The sequence below is a fragment of the Nicotiana sylvestris genome, chromosome 7 (genome assembly GCF_000393655.2).
Source record: "Nicotiana sylvestris chromosome 7, ASM39365v2, whole genome shotgun sequence".
Classification (NCBI taxonomy): Eukaryota; Viridiplantae; Streptophyta; class Magnoliopsida; order Solanales; family Solanaceae; genus Nicotiana; species Nicotiana sylvestris.
In genome coordinates this window covers 58,046,272-58,065,816 of record NC_091063.1, presented here as the reverse complement: position 1 = coordinate 58,065,816, position 19,545 = coordinate 58,046,272, and the positions used below count along the sequence as shown (strand labels likewise).

The window sequence follows — 19,545 nt, the reverse complement described above, 5'->3', positions numbered from 1 at the left end:
GTGTAGATTATTCTGATTTAGATAAAGCTTGTCCTAAAGATTCATTTCCTTTACTGCATATAGATCAACTAATTGATTCTACCACAGGACATGAGCTGTTACGTTTTTTAGATGCATATTCAGGTTGTAACCAAATAAAGATGGATCCTCTAGATGAAGAAAAAACTTCTTTTATCACAGACATGGGACTTACTGGTACAAAGTCATGTCATTTAGTCTAAAAAATGCTGGAGCCACGTACCAAAGATTGGTGACTAAAATGTTTCACGAACATCTGGGAAAGACTATGGAGGTCTAAATTGATGTTATGCTAGTCAAGTCAACACAAGCGGGAGATCATTTCCAACACCTATCAGACACTTTCAAAATTGTCCACATATAAAATATTAAGCTAAATCCAGAAAAATATGCTTTTGGTGTGGCTTTAGGTAAGTTTTTTGGTTTTCTTGTTTCTAACAAGGGTTTTGAAGTGAATCCTGCACAAACTAAAGCTATCGAGGAAATATCAGATGTACTCACAAGTAAAAAAGAAGTACAGAGATTAACAAGAAGAATAACAGCCCCGAGGAGGTTTATTTTAAAATCATCGGAAAAGAGTTTTAAATTCTTTCAGTATTGAAAAAGCAGATCAATTTGAATGGACTGATGAATGCCAACAAGCCCTCAAGGACCTAAAATCGTATTTGTCAAATCCGCCCTTGCTAGCCAAACCAAAAGACAAAGAAAGGCTTCTTATTTATCTTGCCGTGTAAGAAGTAGCGGTAAGCACAGTGTTGGTATGAGAGGATAAAGGTAAACAATATCCAACTTATTATGTTAGTAAATCTTTGCTAGATGTTGAGACACGATATCTTCATTTAGAAAATCTTGCTTTTGCATTAATTATGGCATCTAGAAAGTTAAGACCTTATTTCCAATGTTATCTTATCTCTGTAATAACTACTTTTCCCTTGAGGAATATATTGCATAAACAAGAACTATCTGGTAGGTTAGCTAAGTGGGATAGAACTTAGTGAGTATGATATCATATATCAGCCCATAATTGCAATAAAATTGCAGGTTTTAGCAGACTTCGTACCAGATTTCAGCACGAATTTAGTTCCTGAAGCAGAAAAGGAACTATCGGTATTCACCAGATTTAATCCAGGGACTTGGATTTTATTTACTGATGGTTCTTCGAATGTTAAAGGACCGGGCTTAGGAATTGTTCTAATTCCACCTTCAGGAGAAGTCATAAGGCAAGCAATAAAATGTTATCCTATCACTAACAATGAGGCAGAGTACGAAGCTGTAATTGCAGGTTTGGAACTAGTATGAGAACTTGGTATAGAACATATTGTTGATCAAAAGTGACTCGCAACTAGTAGTTAACTAGATGGGACTTACATAGCAAGAGAGGCACGAATGCAATAATACCTGGAAAAGGTATGGGAATTAGTCAGACAATTTCAGTCGCGGAAGGCCGTACAAATACCCATGGAGGAGAATGCAGAAGCAGATGTGTTGGCCAATCTCGCATCTATTGTGGAAATAACAAATGCAGAAAATGCTATTGTAATACATTTGTTTCATTTGACATTCGACCAAGACAAAAACAAGGTAAATTTTAATAATCTAACTTGGGATTGGAGGAACGAATTTGTTAACTTTTTGCAGTATGGAATCTTACCCGAAGACAAGAAAAAGTTACAGTTACTTTGCCAAAGGCCACCTGGTATTGCTTAATTTGTGGAAACTTATACCGAAAGATGTTTGGTGGACCTTTAGCACGGTGTCTCGGACCTTCACAAATGGAATATATGATGAGGGAAGTACATGAGGGGCACTGCAGCAATCACGCTTGGGGAAGATCATTGGTAAAGACTTTAATAAGAGTAGGATACTATTGGCCAAAAATGGAAGAAGAAGCAAAAAACTTTGTAGCCAGGTGTGATAAGTGTCAACGGTATGCCAATAACATGCACCACCCAACAGAATTGTTACATTTAGTTATTTCGCCATGGCCTTTCATGAAATGGGGCATGGATATCGTAGGTCCATTACCTCAATCTAAAGGAAAGGTACAGTTTCTATTAGTTTAACAGATTATTTTTCAAAATGGGTAGAAGCAGGAGCTTTCAAACAGGTGGGAGGAAAAGAAACCAGGGACTTTATTTGGCGAAACATTATCTGCCAATTTGGAGTTCCAAAGGAAATCGTGTGTGACAATTGCCCACAGTTCATAGACACGAATATCACCGAATTCTTTCAGAGTTGGCAGATTAAATAGATTACATTCGCACCTTTCCATCCAATAGCCAATGGGCAAGCTGAGTCAACAAACAAAGTTATTATTAATAACTTGAAGAAGATATTAGAAGAATAAAAGACAAGTGGCCAGAAATGTTACCAGGGGTTTTGCGAGCTTTATCGAATGACAGCAAAAACAAGTACGGGCGAGACTCCATTTTCACTTGTCTATGACGCTGAAGCCTTAATTCCAATAGAAATAGGTGAACCAAGTACGGGATACACACATTCTACTGGAGAGTCAAATGAGAAAGAGATTCGAATGAATTTGGATTTACTAGAAGAAAGGAGAGAAGCAGCGTTATAAGGATGGCAACTGAAAAATAGATTATTGATGGATATTACAACAGAAAGCTAATCTGAGATACTTCAAGATTGTGGACTTCGTCCTCAAAAAGGTGTTTCGATAAACAAAATCAGTTAATGCAGTAAAGTTAAGTCCGAATTGGGAAGGCTCTTATAGGATTCGAGGCGTCGCTGGAAAGGGAGCATATGAGTTGGAAACCATGGATGACAAGATAATACCATCAAACTGGAACACAATTCATCTGAAGAAGTATTACTTCTAGAAGAAGGAAGTACCTATGGTCAAGCATCACTCAGATACAATTTCATTTTGTTCTTTAGAATTTTACTAACAATTTTAGATGATAGGAAAAAATCTAGCTCGCACCAAATGATGATATTAAACCCAAAAGATATGCGGAATACTGAACTATTTCCAGTCTAGGTTGTAACCTTTCTGATTGAAAAGGGGTTATGTAGTCATCATCTAAATTTATATCTCCAAGTCTCGTTTGTATTTTCCTTTTCAAGGAATGGACCAAAAGGAAGGAGTAATCCAGTGTTCGAGATTTCATATTTCAAAACTCTAACACTGGAGGGACTATGCATATAGCAAAAAGCCTGAATCAAAAACCTTGAAGAAATCTTGAAAAAGTGTGAACTTGCGAAAAGGATGCAAGATACATTTCATATTCACGAGTTTTAGGTTAAGGCCAAAATTTAGTCACAGGATAATAGATCCGATTCTGTATCTTAGAATCTGCTACAAAGAAAGCAATATGAAAGTGTTGTACGAATAATTATGAAAATGATGTACAAAATTTTATCTGAAAGTTCAAAGCATAAAACTTCTTCAAATTATTTTTTTCATGTCTACTTCATCTTTCATATATTTACACCAATATGAAGATGAGACGTCATCTTTATCAGTGCCGTTAACATAAAAGGGCCCTCTTTTATAAAAACGAATGCAAGGAAAACGCTCAAATATCAAAGAGCAGAATAAGCGGTAAAAGCAACCGATATATATATATATATATATATATATATATATATATATATATATATATATATATATATATATATATCTTGAGAAAAATAGAGGAATTAGTTTGTCATTAAACCCCAAAAGAAGACACAGGTAACCAAAAACAACCTTCCCAAAAACAACAACCTTCCAAAAAGTTGTTAAGCTAAAAGAAAAACAACAAAAATAAACAAAAAAGTAGGAGAAAACTAAGGATCATCATCAATGAGAGTATCATCCATGGGAGCATCATCAACGGGAGAAGATGGGTTAACTTCATAAGAAGAGGCTTGAACATCAACCTCACCAGGAACAAGTCCATCTCCATCACCCTCGGGACCTTCGTCTTCAGATGAGGAAAATCTTTGACATTTTTGAGTTTTATGAATTACTTATTTAGCCTTAGCAATCTCGGCACTAAGGTCAAAACCCTCCTGGTTGGCTTCAATTAGAGTCTCAAGGCAAGTATTTAAGAAAGCCCAGCTCACATCCAATGATGATTTATCCTCGAAAATCTCATATTCCTTCTCCCATTGGTCAATCTCAGCTTTCAGCTCTTCCTTTTCTGCTTCAGAGACGTCATAAGCCGTCTTTAAAGGAGCAAGTAGGGGTGAGCGTTCGGTATTTCGGTTCGGTATGTAAGAATTTCGGTTCGATATTTCGGTATTCGGTTTATCAATTGTGTATACCAAATACTATACCAAAATATTCCGGTACGGTTCGGTATTTCTTATTTTGGTTCGGTACGGTTTTGGTACGGTTTCGGTTTAACAATCAATGAATAATCAATGCTAAGTGATAACGCCTAACAGTGCACATGCACACAACACAATTGAAATTTTCACTCTAAAAGAATATGTTTTCCTATATATAACAGTGCACAACTACACAATGTGCACATGGCTGAAACAAGAATAACATATTATATTCTCTTAATTCTGGCTGAAACCTGAAAGTCTGAAACCCCTGTGATGTGAATCTGTGATAACCAATTCACAATTTCACATGGCTTAAGAATAATTGAAAAGCAAAAGCTGAACAAGACAACAACTTCTTTACAATCTGGCAATCTGCAGTTGCACGCCAGTATACTCAATATTGTATGTCATATTATACAATTACAATCTGCACAATGCACAATGAATCTGGACAGTATACTGTAGTTGGCAAAAGCTGGCCAACTGCACAATGCACATTACACAACTATATTAAACAACTTAAACACAGTTAAACACTTAACACAGTCCAACAAGTCCAACAACTTAAACACAGTTAAACAAGTTAAACACAATCCAACAAAAATAGTCTTAAGTCTTAAACTTAAACACAGTGCAACTGGCCAACTGCAAGTCTGCAACAGTCTTAACAGTCTTAACACTTAAACAGTTAAATATAGTGCAACAAAAACAGAGAGGGCATCCCTCAACAAAGTATTCCCAAATATCGGAGCGTTGAGCAGTAGCACGGGGCATGATTGCACTTGAACCTAAAAAAAATATAAATCATAAGTTAGAATATTATAGTTTGATGATAATAAAACAAAACTACAAAATATTAAGTATATCATTATCACCAAACAAATAGAGTATTAAACTTACCACTCAAGATGCAAGTTGCAACTATACATCAAACAATGCTAGTAGTGCTTCCATTATTTTCCATATCTAAAGATAATACGACCAAATATGTCATACAAATGAAAAAGCATGATATATTATTTTGAATTAAAATACACACAAAATATTAAAGCTTACCAAGCTCGAGTTCCTCAAGATACTTCAAGTCTTCTTCAACACTAATAGGATTCTTCTCTTCTCTAAGCCAATCTTGAACACAAATAAGAGCTTGCACACATTTAGGAGTCAATGAACTCCTAAATGAATCAAGAATATGGCCACCAGTGCTAAACGCGCATTCCGACGCCACACTAGAAATTGGAATTGCCAACACATCACGAGCCAACTCCGAAAGAATAGGAAATCTAGGAGCATGTGTTTTCCACCAACTCAAGATATCAAATTCTTCACTAAAAGGCTCTTGTTCTTTACTAATGTATTTATCCAACTCCGATTTAGCACCCCCACTTCCATTGTCTTCCTTTTGTTTCTTCAAGCTAAGCTTAGTCCTTATTTTTAATGCACTTATAACACTTCCACTAGGTGTATTAGATGTGTTGTTAGATGAAGTAGAACTAGATGGAGATTGAGGACAAGATTCGGTTGAATAGGTTTTTAGATACTCTCCAAACAAAGAATTCATATAAGCATACACCTCAGTATTTATTTTCTTCCCTTTTTCCTCCCCAAAAAGTTCTTCAAGTGCTCCCTCAACATATTCAAATTTGTTACGTGGATCCAAGACGGAAGCAATAAAAATCATTTTATTCATCTTTTCAGGCTCACCCCAATACTTCTTGAACTTTTCTTGCATTTGCTTGAGCCATTTTTCTCAAATGCTCATCCTCACTAGCTAAACACATTTTCAAATGACAATAAAGTTCAGATACATCCTCAAAATGAGAATTACAAGTGACATAACGTGAACCTGAAACTTTTTTAGTTAGCTCGTGAAATCTTGCAAGAAACTCTATCACATTCCTCACATTCACCCAATCATCAGATTCAAGAGGACCTGCATTACCACCATCTTCACAAAGATGAGAACATTGATATGCAGAAAATCCATCATCAAAAAGATGCAACTTGTCAAAGGCTTTTTCAAAGTGTTGTGATGTATCCAACATCAAATAGGTGGAATTCCACCTGGTAGGAACATACAAATACAATGTTTTGGTACATTCTACCTTTACATGTACACAACACTGTTTAAACTTTAAGATCCTTGCAGGCGAAGATCTCACATACCTCACAATATTTCTAACACGTGTCACAGAAGCATCAAGTTCTTTCAAACCATCTTGCACAATTAGATTTAGTATATGAGCCATGCATCTCACATGAAGATGTTTACCACTCATCATATTAGTTTTCCACATATCTAACTGTTTAGACAATTCTTTGACAGTGACATCATTTGAAGAAGCATTGTCCACAGTAATAGTGAAAACCTTGTCTAATTTCCATTCAAGCAAACAATCCCTAATAGCTTTAGCCATCTCTTCACCCTTATGACTAGTGATAGGGCAAAAATTAAGTATTCTTTTATGCAACTTCCAATCCCTATCAATGAAGTGGGCTGTCAAACACATATAATTTATTCTTTGTAATGAAGTCCAAGTGTCTGTTGTTAGGCAAATTTTTGGTTGTGCTTCTCTAAAAGAACTTCTTAGATTTTGCCTCAATTCACCGTAAGCTTCATAACAATTCCTTGTTATTGTTCTACGAGAATGAAGACGAAATAGTGGTTGAGTTTTTCTCATAAACTTCATAAAACCTTCATTTTCTACAAAGCTAAATGGTAGTTCATCAGTAACTATCATATCAATTAAGGCCCTCCTAACCACTTTTTGATCAAATTTCCAAATTGATCCTTCATCATTTTGGCAAGATTGATAATTTATCTTTGTTTGACTATTATCTTCTGCAATTTTAAGTGGGTATTCTTTGTATCTAAGCAAATGATTCTTCAATCCTATTGTTCCATTCTTAGATGAATTAGCAACATAAGCTTGTTTACAATATCGACACCGTGCTTTCCCAACCCCATTAACCTCAAATTTATCAAAATGGTTCCAAACGTCAGTTAGGTTGCATTGCTTTCCTTTTCTTGGAATCTTGAGTATCAATGGTGTTGTTGTTACTACCTACCGTAATAGGTAAACTTTCACTAGAACCAACATCACTTACTTTACTTGTATCTTCCATCTATACAAAATTAAGCAAATATAAACATAAATTAAAAATCAACAAATTAATTTAGTAAGCCTAGCACATAGTCGTGTACTCACAACTGTTATTATACAAGCAAATGAATTAAACAGCATGAACGTGATACGGATGATATTTTCCTACTAAAGGGAAAAGCTCAGAACATCAGTTCATTCAATCAGCAGTACAACCAAAAGAAAGTGAAACATACCTTTGAAATTGAAATTGAATCGAGCTCGGAACACTAGAACGGGACAGCAGCGTCTTCGACACTTCGTTTGCCCGGAATTTGTGAGGAGTGAGGAATCGAATCGAGCTGGAAATCGCCGCCTATAACCCTAAATTAGTTTGATGCAGAAAATCGAGCTGGGATGAGAATGAGATGAGATGAGATGAGACTTACAAAACTTACAAAAGTAGTGAAGTTAACCGGTGAAGATGAGATGAGACTCGAGCTCGACTGTCGACTGGTCGATTCTCGTCTTCTTCTTCTCGATGATATCCTTCCTAGACTCGCTGACTGATATCCTCGACTCGCAGTCGATTCTCGTCTTCTTCTTCTCGATGATATCCTTCCTATTCCTAAGCAGTAAGCCCTAATGGGTAATGGCTAATGCCCTACTTTGATGAGAATGCCTAATCTGATTCTCGACTTGGGTCTTGGGTATTAACTGACTTGGGTCTTGGGTAATTGATTGGGATTGGGCTTGGGAGTTGGGGGAGTTGGGCCTGGGTGGGTGGGATGGTATGGGACTATGGGGCATGGGCTATTAAATAGGTAATTGGGCTTAGAACTTAGATATAGTCATATATATTATATAGGTTCACCAAATTTTCGGTATTTCGGTGTACCGAAATTTTAAAATTATAATACTGAAAACCGAACCGAAATACCGAAAATCCAATACCGAATTAGACCGAAATATCGAAAAAACCGAAACCGAAATACCAAATTAATTTGGTTTGGTTCGGAATTCGGTTTTTCGGATTTTATGCCCACCCCTAGGAGCAAGAGAACTTTACAAAAACTAAATCTTATCTGTAAAGGTGCAGAGATCTTCCTGAACTTGAGTAAGTGTTTGAACCAATTCTCCCGTATAAACCTCTTTTTGGTTAAGGAGTTCTTTCAAACTCCTTATCTCTTCAGTTGCCTTGGAAAGTTGTTCAGCATTAGAGGACTCAAGTATATCCTTATCCTTTCCAACCTGGTTAGAAGAAGCTTTCAACTACTAATTCAACGACAATCACCCTCATTTGTTGCTCCAAAGCATTCTTCTCTTCCGCCAGAACTTTTTTTTCTAGTTGAAGACCTTTGAATTGTTCCTTCTAGTTGTCAGCTTTGGTGTGCAAATCTATAATTTGTTGGTCCACCTGAGAAACTCTTTTCATAAGCTCTGTGCCAATCAAATTGATTTATAAAAAGGAGAAATAGTTATGAATGAGAAAGAGAAAAGAAAGGAAATATAATTTATCTTATACCTTCAAAGAAGAATGAACGATATCATTCATTAGAGTCAACGAGCTATGGCCTTCTAACTTCTTCTTCTCCACGGGGCCTAGCAGAGGCTTTAACCACACGTTGGCTTGACCAAATTTTCTTAATAAGTTCCCACATTCAGGAACCTCAACAATAACTCTTTTCATTTCCCTCTTGTTGCTAGAAGGTCCGGTCTCTGCACGAGAGATAGCCACGGGAATAGCAGGTGGAGTAGACGTAGCCATGGGAGTAACAACAGGAGTAGCGTCAGGTAAGGACATGGGAGAGCTAATGGAAACTGAAACCGGAAGGGAAGCAAGGGGAAATTCTTCGGAAACAGGCCCAAAAGCTTCATCACCCTCAAAGCCATGAGCAAATAATCTATCAACAAAATCTGGGGGAGGGTCAACAACATCTTCATAAAAAATCACTAAAGGCTACTCTCTGGCTCATCCGTAAGTCTATAAGAAATTGAACTAGATGGAAAGTCATGAGAAGGAGTAGTTTTATCATCATAAACCATACGTCTCCTGACACATGGACTTCGCACCAAAGAACCTTCCTCTGCTTCTTCTTCATCATCAGGGCCACGGGCTCCGTCAGTTTTCCTTTTTGAAGAAGAAGCACTTAAAATCTTTTCTTGGGAAAAACTCACAAAAAACCTGGTTGATGGAACAGACACGGGACTAATGCCATGAATAGGAAACCCTAATAAAAAAAGGGAAGGATGAGAAATTCTTGAACAAGCAAGGAAGAGGAAAAGAAAAACAATGAAGGTAAAAAGTACCGCGCGTCTTCACTTTCCAACCAAATTTTTGAGAAAGGTATTTACAGGATCTTTTTTCCATAGGCGCAATAGTTAACATCTTTTCTACCCAAGCACGAAAGTTGGGAATTTCATCAAAAACTTCCGTGGTTGCTGAAAAATTAGGTATATGATTACATGAAGTTCTTTAAGATATGTAAAAAAAAAGATGAAAGCTTACATGCAAAGTTCCATTTCTCCGAGAAAGGCATGTTTTCTTCACCCACTAATCGGCTAGTGGGAGCAACAACAAAACGAGCATACTAGTCACGGTCCCCATCGTCTTCAGTGCTAACCAATACTCTCTTACTTCTAGCCACGAGAGTAAAGACTCCTTCACGAAATAGTTTGGGGGAGTAGAGATGAAGCAAATGTCGAAAAGTGAAAGTCATGGAAACCAGATCTGATAAATTATGAAGGCATGCAACAGCCCTCCATACTATGGGGCCAATCTGGCCAAAACACATGTTGAAGTAACATAAAACTCAATGATTACTGAGTAAATAGGTGATTTGAACCCTAAACTAAAAGGATAGGTATAAACAAAAGAAAAACTGGCATGATAGGAAGTAATTCTCTAGTTGGCACCAGGGACTAAAATTGGAAAATCCGATTTCCAGTAACACTCTCGTCGAAACAGTAAATGAAGACTAGTAGTGATTAAACTCGGATAAAGGTCAGCAGGATTGAGATAGGCTATAGAAGAAACTTGATTCCTTATGGCTTCACGATCAACTACAAAAGAAAATTCTTGAGGAACAATCTCTGCAACTGTGGGTTCATGCACAGGTTCATTTAAATCTGTATTCCTAGAAGAAGATCTAGGGGTTAAAGGAGCCCTAGGCCTAGAAGAAGATGGCTTAACAGAACTACTCTGGGTAGAAGAACCACGATTAGATAGTGAACCAAGACTACGAAGTATACCATTTCTCCTACTTCTAGTAGGAGCAGTAGAAGGAGCAAGTTCGTCAACAATCACAACTTTGCGGGGGTCTGGTGTTGAAAAAGACATGATTGTCCAAAGAAATATGAAAGAAAGGATGAAAAAATACAAAGAAGAAGTAATATAGTGGATAGAAGAAAGAAGACTCCAAGAAATCAAAAAAGGAATGAAGTATTTATAAGAAGACACGACCATCGTTAAAATATTGGTCATTATGAAGCATCATAATGGAACCGTCACTTCGTGACTCGCGCAACCGTAGAAAAAACCCTAAAAGGCGCTGAAAAATGCAGACCCAATTGTTAGAAGCCACATGGCATGGGAATTAAATATATGTGAGGTATGTCGCATCGATTCTAAAGGAGACATGATAATACTCGAAAAATGGCGGCAAAGAATTCCCACCATAAAAGCTTACCACTTCCCGAAGATTTAGTTGAGAATATTCAAAAAGTGGGGGGACAATCTATGTTGGTAGAAAAAAGACGTTACATGTGGAATATTAGTAAGCTGACGAAGCATGATACGTGGAACAACGATATAGCAAAGAGTGGCACTCTCAATTAACGAAATTAAGAATACAAGGAAGGTACGAGAGAAACACCCACGAGATAGTATAGAGAAGAGATCCGGTCCTGACAGTTGTCAAAGGAGAGACGTGAACAAAATGAATACAGGTTAAAAAAGAAGGGAAGATACATGAATCAGAAGTAAATAAGGAAGGGGAATTGGAGCAGTTATAAGACATTTATAGCCATAAATATGTTAGTTATGGTTTTCTATGGTAATGAGCAATCAATAAAATTAATGCCCATAATGAATTCGAATTAAGCATGAAAATCTTTATGATTGTACACTTCTATATAAGGATAAACAATTTTATTTGTAAGGATAGGTTCCAAGTACTATTGAAGTACATCCTATACTTCTATGCTTTATCAAAGTTTCCAGCCTTGTTTTTAGGAATTGACTATAGTTTCATTCCTTATTTTTCTTTGTCAATTTTCTCTATCGTTTTTATTATTTTCCTAAATATTATTGTGAAAGTAAAGTAAAACGTGGTTATCAGTAACCCATTTTCTTCTTAATATTGACGTTGGCTGAGAAATCTATTTTTTGGTTAAATAATCGTCACTCATAAAGTAATTTTCAGTTATAAATTGACTTATTATTTAAATTGCTCGATGAAATTTCTCCAGCAACCTTTTGCTGAAGTGTAGGGTAAGGCTACTGTAACGACCTGACCAGTCGTTTTGATTTCTAGAATCCCGTTATCCTAAATAAGACTTCCCGTACTTGCTTTTACTGACTTATGACTTGCGGGGATGGTTGTTTCAGGATTTTGAAGAGTTTGGGTTGAAATCAGAACACTTGATTCCTTAAGGTTGGCTAAAAGACAAGTTTGACTTCAGTCAACATTTTGAGTAAACGATCTCGGAATCAGGATTTAACGGTTCCAATAGGTTCATATGATGATTCCAAACTTTGGCGTATGTTCGGATCGGATTTTGGATGACCCGAGAGCATTTCGGCGCCTAATAGTGAAAGTTGGTTCTTGAAGAACTTTGAAGTTCTTTAAATTTGGTTTGAGCAGGTTTTGGTGATATCGAGGTATGAATTGAATTCCGAGATCAGGAATAGTTCCATAATGTCATTTAATTCCGTATATGATTATAAGCTTGTTAGTGCCTTTGGACGTGGTCCCGAGTGGCTCGGCTGAGTTTCGGACCCCTCAGAGCAATATGCAAGAAACCAGAAATGCCCAGTTCTGGTTTCCTTCTTCGAGAACGTGAAGGGACCATCACGTTTGTGTACAAGGAGTTGGGGCTGGGCGGAAAATATGTTACGCGTTCGCGATAGCTAGTCCGCATTTGCAAACGTCTGGGTCCAGTGACCTTCGCGTTCGCATAAGGAGACTCGCATTTGCATAGAGTAGCTGGGCTGGGGGACACTTTGTTCTTCGCGTTCGTGAAGGGTAGGCCAAGTCAGCCTCCGCGTTCGTGAGACCTTGGTCACATTCACGATGAAGGGTCTTCAAAGGGCTTGAGTCATTTGCCTTCGCGAACGCGAGGCCTCTTTCGCATTCTCGAAAAAGGGGGGCAGCTGGGCAGTAAGTTTAAAATCGGGACGTAGGCATTTTTGGGGTCATTTATTACACTCTTGGGCGATTTGAGAGTTCTTAAGGTGGGGATTTCGACCTAGCTTTGTGAGGTAAGTAATTTCTACTGAATGTGAGTTTAATACATAGTTTATGGGTAGATTATAACATGTAATTTAGTGAAAATTATGGGTTTAGAAGAAAACCTAGGTTTTTGATATAAATGGAGTTTCACCACGAAAATGGTTATGGAACTTAATGAAAATCATATATTTATGTTCCTAAGGTTATGGGTAACATCTTTCTTCGAAAGTTTTTGGAATCCGGGCACGTGGGCCTGGGGGTGAATTTTAGGAATCATGCAATTAGAGTTGGGAAATTACTTAAATAGTTGGGATATGAAATTTTAAGCCTATATTGATTAGTTTTTACACTATTTGGATAGTTTTGGATTGTTCGACACCAAATGGAGGGTTTGGGCATAATCTTGGACCGGAAAGTAGGCCTTGAAGCGAGGTAAGTATCATTTGTAACCTTGTAAGAGGGAAATTTCCCATTGGTGAACTTAATTAATATATGTTTGTTTGTGGGGGCTACGTATGCACGAAGTGACGATATTCTGTACGTAGCTACTATTTTTGTTATGTACGTGTAGTTCTAGGCTTACACTATACTTTGTGGATATCGTTATCTAAACATATTTGTTGATTTGCAATGAATGGAACGAAGTTGAGGATTTCAAGATTTCAAAGGTTTCAAGTAAATTATTATTTTGAAAAGAATTGAGAAAAATTACGTTATATTTATGCTTAACCGCGTCGCAAGTATATTTCGCGAGCGGAGTGACTATTTCCACTACTCTCATGGGAGCAGGCCGTTCGCCTTGGCAGGTTAATAGATGCATTTATGGTTCGTGCCGTTCGACCCTCAACAATGCACAATTTACATTTTTATGTTGTATCGGGCCGAACATCCTCGGTGGAATTTGTGTGTGATAATAGAATTGGAAGCCCTTTTTATAATTGTATAAATTTACTGTTTTAGAGATCGTTTTCTTTAAATGAAGGAAGTATTTTGGGTTCTTAGATATTATGGAAGAGCCGAACAATTATTTCTTGTTCTGAGTTTATTGTTAGTTCTGTGTATCATGCTTATTTAGAATCACACATTATTATATTATTTTTCCTAGTGAGTGTCGAAGTCGACCCCTCGTCACTACTTCTTCAAGGTTAGACTAGATACTTACTGGGTACATATTTTTTTGTACTCACACTACACTTCTGTACTTGATTGTACATGATTTGAGGCAGGTGCATCTGGCCACCAGTCTGGCGCGTAGATTGATTCCCCAGCTCGAGACTTCTCGGTGAGCTGCTCTTTTGAGCCATTCTGCAGTAGCTGGAGTCTCTCGTATGCTTTTATTTTCTATGCCTTTCAGACAGTAGGCTAGCATTGTTTTGTATATTCTACTAGATTGCTCACATACTTGTGACACCAGGTCTTGGCACACACATTAGTAGACTTATGGTTTTGGTTTGATTACATGATTATGATTCGTACTAATTGCTTCCATTTATTTATGTTAAAATTTGCAAAGTCCTAAATCTTTTTTTTACAAATAAGGAAAAAGCTATTGTTTAAAAATTTATCCAAAACGAGAAATCACTAGTTGATCAGTGTTGGATTGCCTAACAACAGTGTTGGGCGCCATTACGGCTTATAATGGAATTGGGTCGTGACAACATGGTATCAGAGCACTAGGTTCACATAGGTCTCATAAGTTATGGGCAGGACTAGTAGAGTCTTACGGATTGGTGCGGAGACGTCCGTACTTATCTTCGAGAGGCTATAGGGTGTTAGGAAACTATTCTTTATTCATCTCTTATCGTGCAGTTGATGGTATACTAAGTTTCCTTCTTCTATTCTCTCATAGATGGTGAAAATGCATATATCGGACATTCCAGACCGAGGAGGAGCTGCACCCCCATTACTAGAGGTCGAGGTAAAGGCGGGGGGAGGACACCGACCCGCGGGAGGGGACAAGGGCGTCCCAGAGCTACCCTAGTAGTACCACCAGTGGATCTAGTGGAGGATACCGTTATGGAGGAGCAGGGCGAGGTGCATGTTCCGGAGCCAGCCCCGGTAGATTTCATGACAGCATCGAGCTTTTAGGAGGTCATGGGCCGTATGCTGCGGTTCATGGTCACTATGACTCAGGCTGGTTTATTTCCAGCAGACCCAACTACATCTCAGGTAGGAAGGGGAGCACAGACCCCTACTACTCAGGCTCCTAGGTATGCAACTACAGTATATCAGACTTTGGGTACACTACCCATGGGCGGGCCCCAGCCAGTTGCCGCAGAAGCACCTAAGCCTAGACCAGCTGCAGACGACAATCCGTAGAAGCTATTGGAGAGATGGACTAGGCTATACCCTCCTATTTTCGGGGGTGAGCGATATGAGGACCCCAGGGCTTTATTGATCCGTGCAGGGACAGACTGCACAACATGAGGATTGTAGAGTCTCATGGAGTAGATTTCACTACTTTCCAGCTGGAGGATAGGGCCTGTAGATAGAGGCAGTCTTACATTCTTTGTAGACCAGAGAGTTCTCCTCCCATGACTTGGGATCAGTTTACACGGCTTTTATTGGACATGTATATTCCACCCTCTCAAAAGGAAGAGTTGCGATGTCAGTTTGAACAGCTCGAGCATGGTCAGATGTTTGTGATCAATTATGAGGCGAGATTTTCTGAGTCGTCTCGCCATACACTTATGATACTTTCTGCGGACGCAAAGTGAGTGCGGACATTTGTTGCGGGATTACACCACAGTATTCGGGCTAGCATGGCTGGAAAGGTTGAGATGGGTACTGATTTCAACTAGTGGTAGAGATTTCTTGGAGGATTGAGGGCTACCGCCAAAGGGGTAGAGAGCAGATGCAGCAGGACAAGAGGACCTGATTCTCAGGAGAGTTTAGAGGTGCCCTGGCTAAGGGAAAAGGTCAGTTTGGGAGGGGTCAGCCTAGCAGGCCCACATATCCAGTACCACCACCACCTCCTCGGGGTGATCCAATGTGACCCTATTTCAATGCTATGCCAAAGAGTTCTTATCGCCCACCGGTTCATCAGGGTTCTTTCAGTGCTTATTTTTGTGCCATCCGAGAGAGTTCATACCACCCACCAGCCATTCAAGATCCTTCCAGCGGTTATTCAGGCCAATAGGGTCAGACTTTAGGGCAGAAGTCTGTGGCACTGGCGTGTTGTTACAAGTGTGGGATCGGGTCACATAAAAAGATTTTGTCCTAGACTTTGGGGCAAGGCAGTACAACAAGGTCATCAGCCTATGATTACATCATTAGCCGTCTGACTGCCTAGAGGTAGAGATCAGGGAGGTAGGTGCTGTCCTAGAGTTGGAGGCCAGGCAGGGAGAGGTTAGCCAGCTATTGTTTAGCTAGACGGAGGCCAGCCAGCCGGCGCTCCAGCTAGATTCTATGCTTTTCCGGCCAGACCATATGCAGTGGCCTTAGATGCCGTGATCATAGGTATTATTTCTGTATGCGGTAGGGATGCTTATGTATTATTTGATCCAGGGTCTACCTATTCATATGTGTCATCTCTATTTGTTCATTTCCTGGATTTCCTCATGAGTCCTTAGATACTCATGTTTATGTGTCCACTCCTGTGGAAGATTTTGTGGTTGTGGATTAGATCTACCGGTCCTGTATGGTTATATTCTATGGTTACAAGACTAGAGTGGACCTTTTGTTACTTGATATGATCATTTTTGAGGTCATCCTGGGCATGGACTGGTTATCCCCATATCACACCACCCTTGATTGTCATGCCAAGACTGTTACTTTAGCGATGCCAGAGTTGCCGAGATTGGAGTGGAAGAGTTCCTATGTTAGTACATCTAGTCAAGTTATCTCTTTTCTAAAAGCTCGACATCTGGTCGAGAAGGGTTGTTTGGCATACCTAGCATATGTTCGGGATACTATCGCAGAGTCTCTGATGATTGATTCAGCGCCAGTAGTCCGGAAGTTCGCTGATGTGTTTTCTTCTGACCTTTCAGGCATGCCTCCAGATTGTGATATTGATTTCTGTATTGATTTGGCTCCAAGTACCAGTCTATATCTATCCCACCGTACCGTATGGCTACGAAAGAGTTGAAGGAGCTGAAGGAGAAACTTGAGGAGTTATTGGCAAAGGGGTTTGTCAAACCGAGTGTATCACCTTAGGGTGCACTAATTTTATTTGTGAAGAAGAAAGATGGAACTATGTAGATGTGCATTGATTACTACTAGTTGAACAAAGTTACCATCAAGAATAAGTACCCGTTGCCATGTATTGATGATTTGTTTGACTAGTTGTAGGGTGCCAGGGTGTTTTCTAAGATCGACTTGAGATCAAGTACCATTGGTTGATGATCCAGGACTCAGATGTTCCGAAGACTGCCTTCCATACTTGATATGGCTATTATGAGTTTTTAGTGATGTCCTTCGGCTTGACTAATACCCCAGCGACATTTATGGATTTGATGAACTGGGTGTTCAGGCTTTATATTGATTCCTTCGTTATTGTCTTCATTGATGGCATCTTGATTTACTCATGTAGCTTGGGGGAGCACGAGCAACATTTGAGAGTGGTGCTTTAGACATTGCGAGAACATAAGTTATATGCTAAGTTCTCCAAGTGTGAGTTTTGGTTAGAGTCTGTGGCATTCTTAGGGCATGTTATATTAGGAGAGGGTATTAAGGTGGATCCCAAAAAGATTGAGGCAGTTCAGAGTTGGCCTCGTCCCACTTGGGTCACTGAGATCAGGAGTTTCCTGGGGTTAGCAGGTTATTATCGCCGGTTTGTGCAGGGGTTTTCATCCATTGTGGCACCTTTGACTAGATTGACCCAGAAGGGTGCTCCATTCCATTGGTCCGATGATTATGAGGCGAGCTTTCAGAAGCTCAAGATAGCTTTGACCACAACACCAGTTCTAGTGTTGCCTTCTGGTTCGGGGATGTATACAGTTTATTGTGATGCTTCACGCGTTGACTTGGGTTGTGTCTTGATGGAGGAGGGGCAATTATTGCATATGTTTCACGTCACCTAAATATTCATGAGAAGAATTACCTTGTGCACAATTTGGAGTTGGCTGCGATTGTTCATGCTCCTAAGATATGGAGGCATTATCTGTATGGGGTATCATGTGAGGTTTATACTGATCATCACAGCTTACAGCATTTGTTCAAGCAAAGAGATCTCAATTTGTGATAGTGTAGATGGCTTGAGTTACTGAAGGATTATGACATCACCATTCTTTATCATCCAGGCAAGACAAATGTGGTCGCGGATGCCTTAAGCAGGAAGGTAGAGAGTATGGGTAGCTTGGAGTTTATTTCAGTAGAGGAGAGGCCACTAGCTTTGGATATTCAATCCCTGGCTAACAGACTTGTGAGGTTGGACATTTGAGAGCCCAGTCGAGTTCTTTCATGTTTTGTTGCACAGTCTTCATTATTGGGGCAGATCAAGGCTCAGCAGTTTGATGATTCGCATTTGGCAGTTCTCAGAGAGATGGTACTACATGGTGGTGCCAAGGAGGTTTCTATTGGCGAGGATGGTGTTCTGTGACTCCAGGGCCGCCTATGTGTTCCTAATGTCGATGGCTTGAGGGAGAGGATTCTACAGGAGACACATAGTTCTTGGTATTCTATTCATCCAGGTCTACGAAGATGTATCGTGACATGAGACAATATTATTAGTGGAGGCAGATGAAGAAAGACATAGTTGAGTATGTGGCAAGGTGCTTAAATTATCAGCAAGTTAAGTATGAGCACCAGATGCCAGGTGGCCTACTTTAGTAGATCACTATACCTGAGTGGAAATAGGAGCCCATTACTATGGACTTCGTAGTTGGATTGCCGCAGACCTTGCGGAAGTTTGATGCAGTTTAGGTCATTGTCGACAGGTTGACCAAGTCGGCATACTTCATTCCGGTTGTGACTACATATACTTCAGAGAAGTTGTCCCAGATTTATATTCGGGAGATAGTTCGGTTGCAAGGTGTGCCTGTTTCCATCATATCAGATAGAGGACTTCAGTTCACTTCACATTTCTAGAGAGCCGCACAAAGTGAGTTGGGGACCGTTATAGAGCTCAGCACAACATTTCATCCACAGACCTATGGGCAGTTAGAGCGGACAATTTAGATATTGGAGGACATGCTAAGAGCATGTGTGATTGACTTTGGAGGACAGTGGGATCAGTTCTTGCCTTTGGCCAAGTTTGCTTACAACAATAGTTATTAGTCCAGCATTGAGATAGCTCCATTTGAGGCTTTATATGGTCGGCGATGTCGATCCCCCATCGGGTGGTTTGAGCCCGGCAAGGCTAAGTTATATGGTACTGATTTGGTAAAGGATGCCTTGGAAAAGGTAAAGTTAATCCAGGAGAGACTTCGTATAGCACAGTCCAGACAGAAGAGCTATGCGGATCAGAAGGCGCGTGTTGTATCATTTATGGTCGGCGAGAAGGTTCTCTTGAAAGTCTCACTGATGAAGGGTATTATGAGATTTAGAAAGAAGGGCAAGTTGAGCCCAAGGTTTATAGTCCTATTTGAGGTGTTGAGGCGAGTTGGGGAGGTTGCTTATGAGCTTGCTTTATCTCCCAGCCTATCAGGGGTTCATCCAGTTTTTCTGATGACCCAAAAGGTCATCTTCTAATTTAGAACTCGATTCCATGTTCCGAGGCCTTAAAAACCTCATTTTATCTCTCCTCAATTTGCATGCATAGTCCGGGCGTG

The 19,545-nt window shown here is 39.4% G+C and overlaps 1 long non-coding RNA gene across 1 annotated transcript; it reads right to left on the bottom strand.

Moving 5' to 3' along the window:
* Window positions 1-5,026: 5,026 nt before the first annotated feature.
* LOC104219926 (uncharacterized) lies at window positions 5,027-5,482 on the bottom strand. Its single transcript, XR_709405.2, has 3 exons — window positions 5,356-5,482; window positions 5,200-5,265; window positions 5,027-5,087 (listed from the first exon to the last, which is right to left on the bottom strand). It is a non-coding gene; the product is annotated as an uncharacterized lncRNA (long non-coding RNA).
* Between the last annotated feature and the right edge of the window lie 14,063 nt (window positions 5,483-19,545).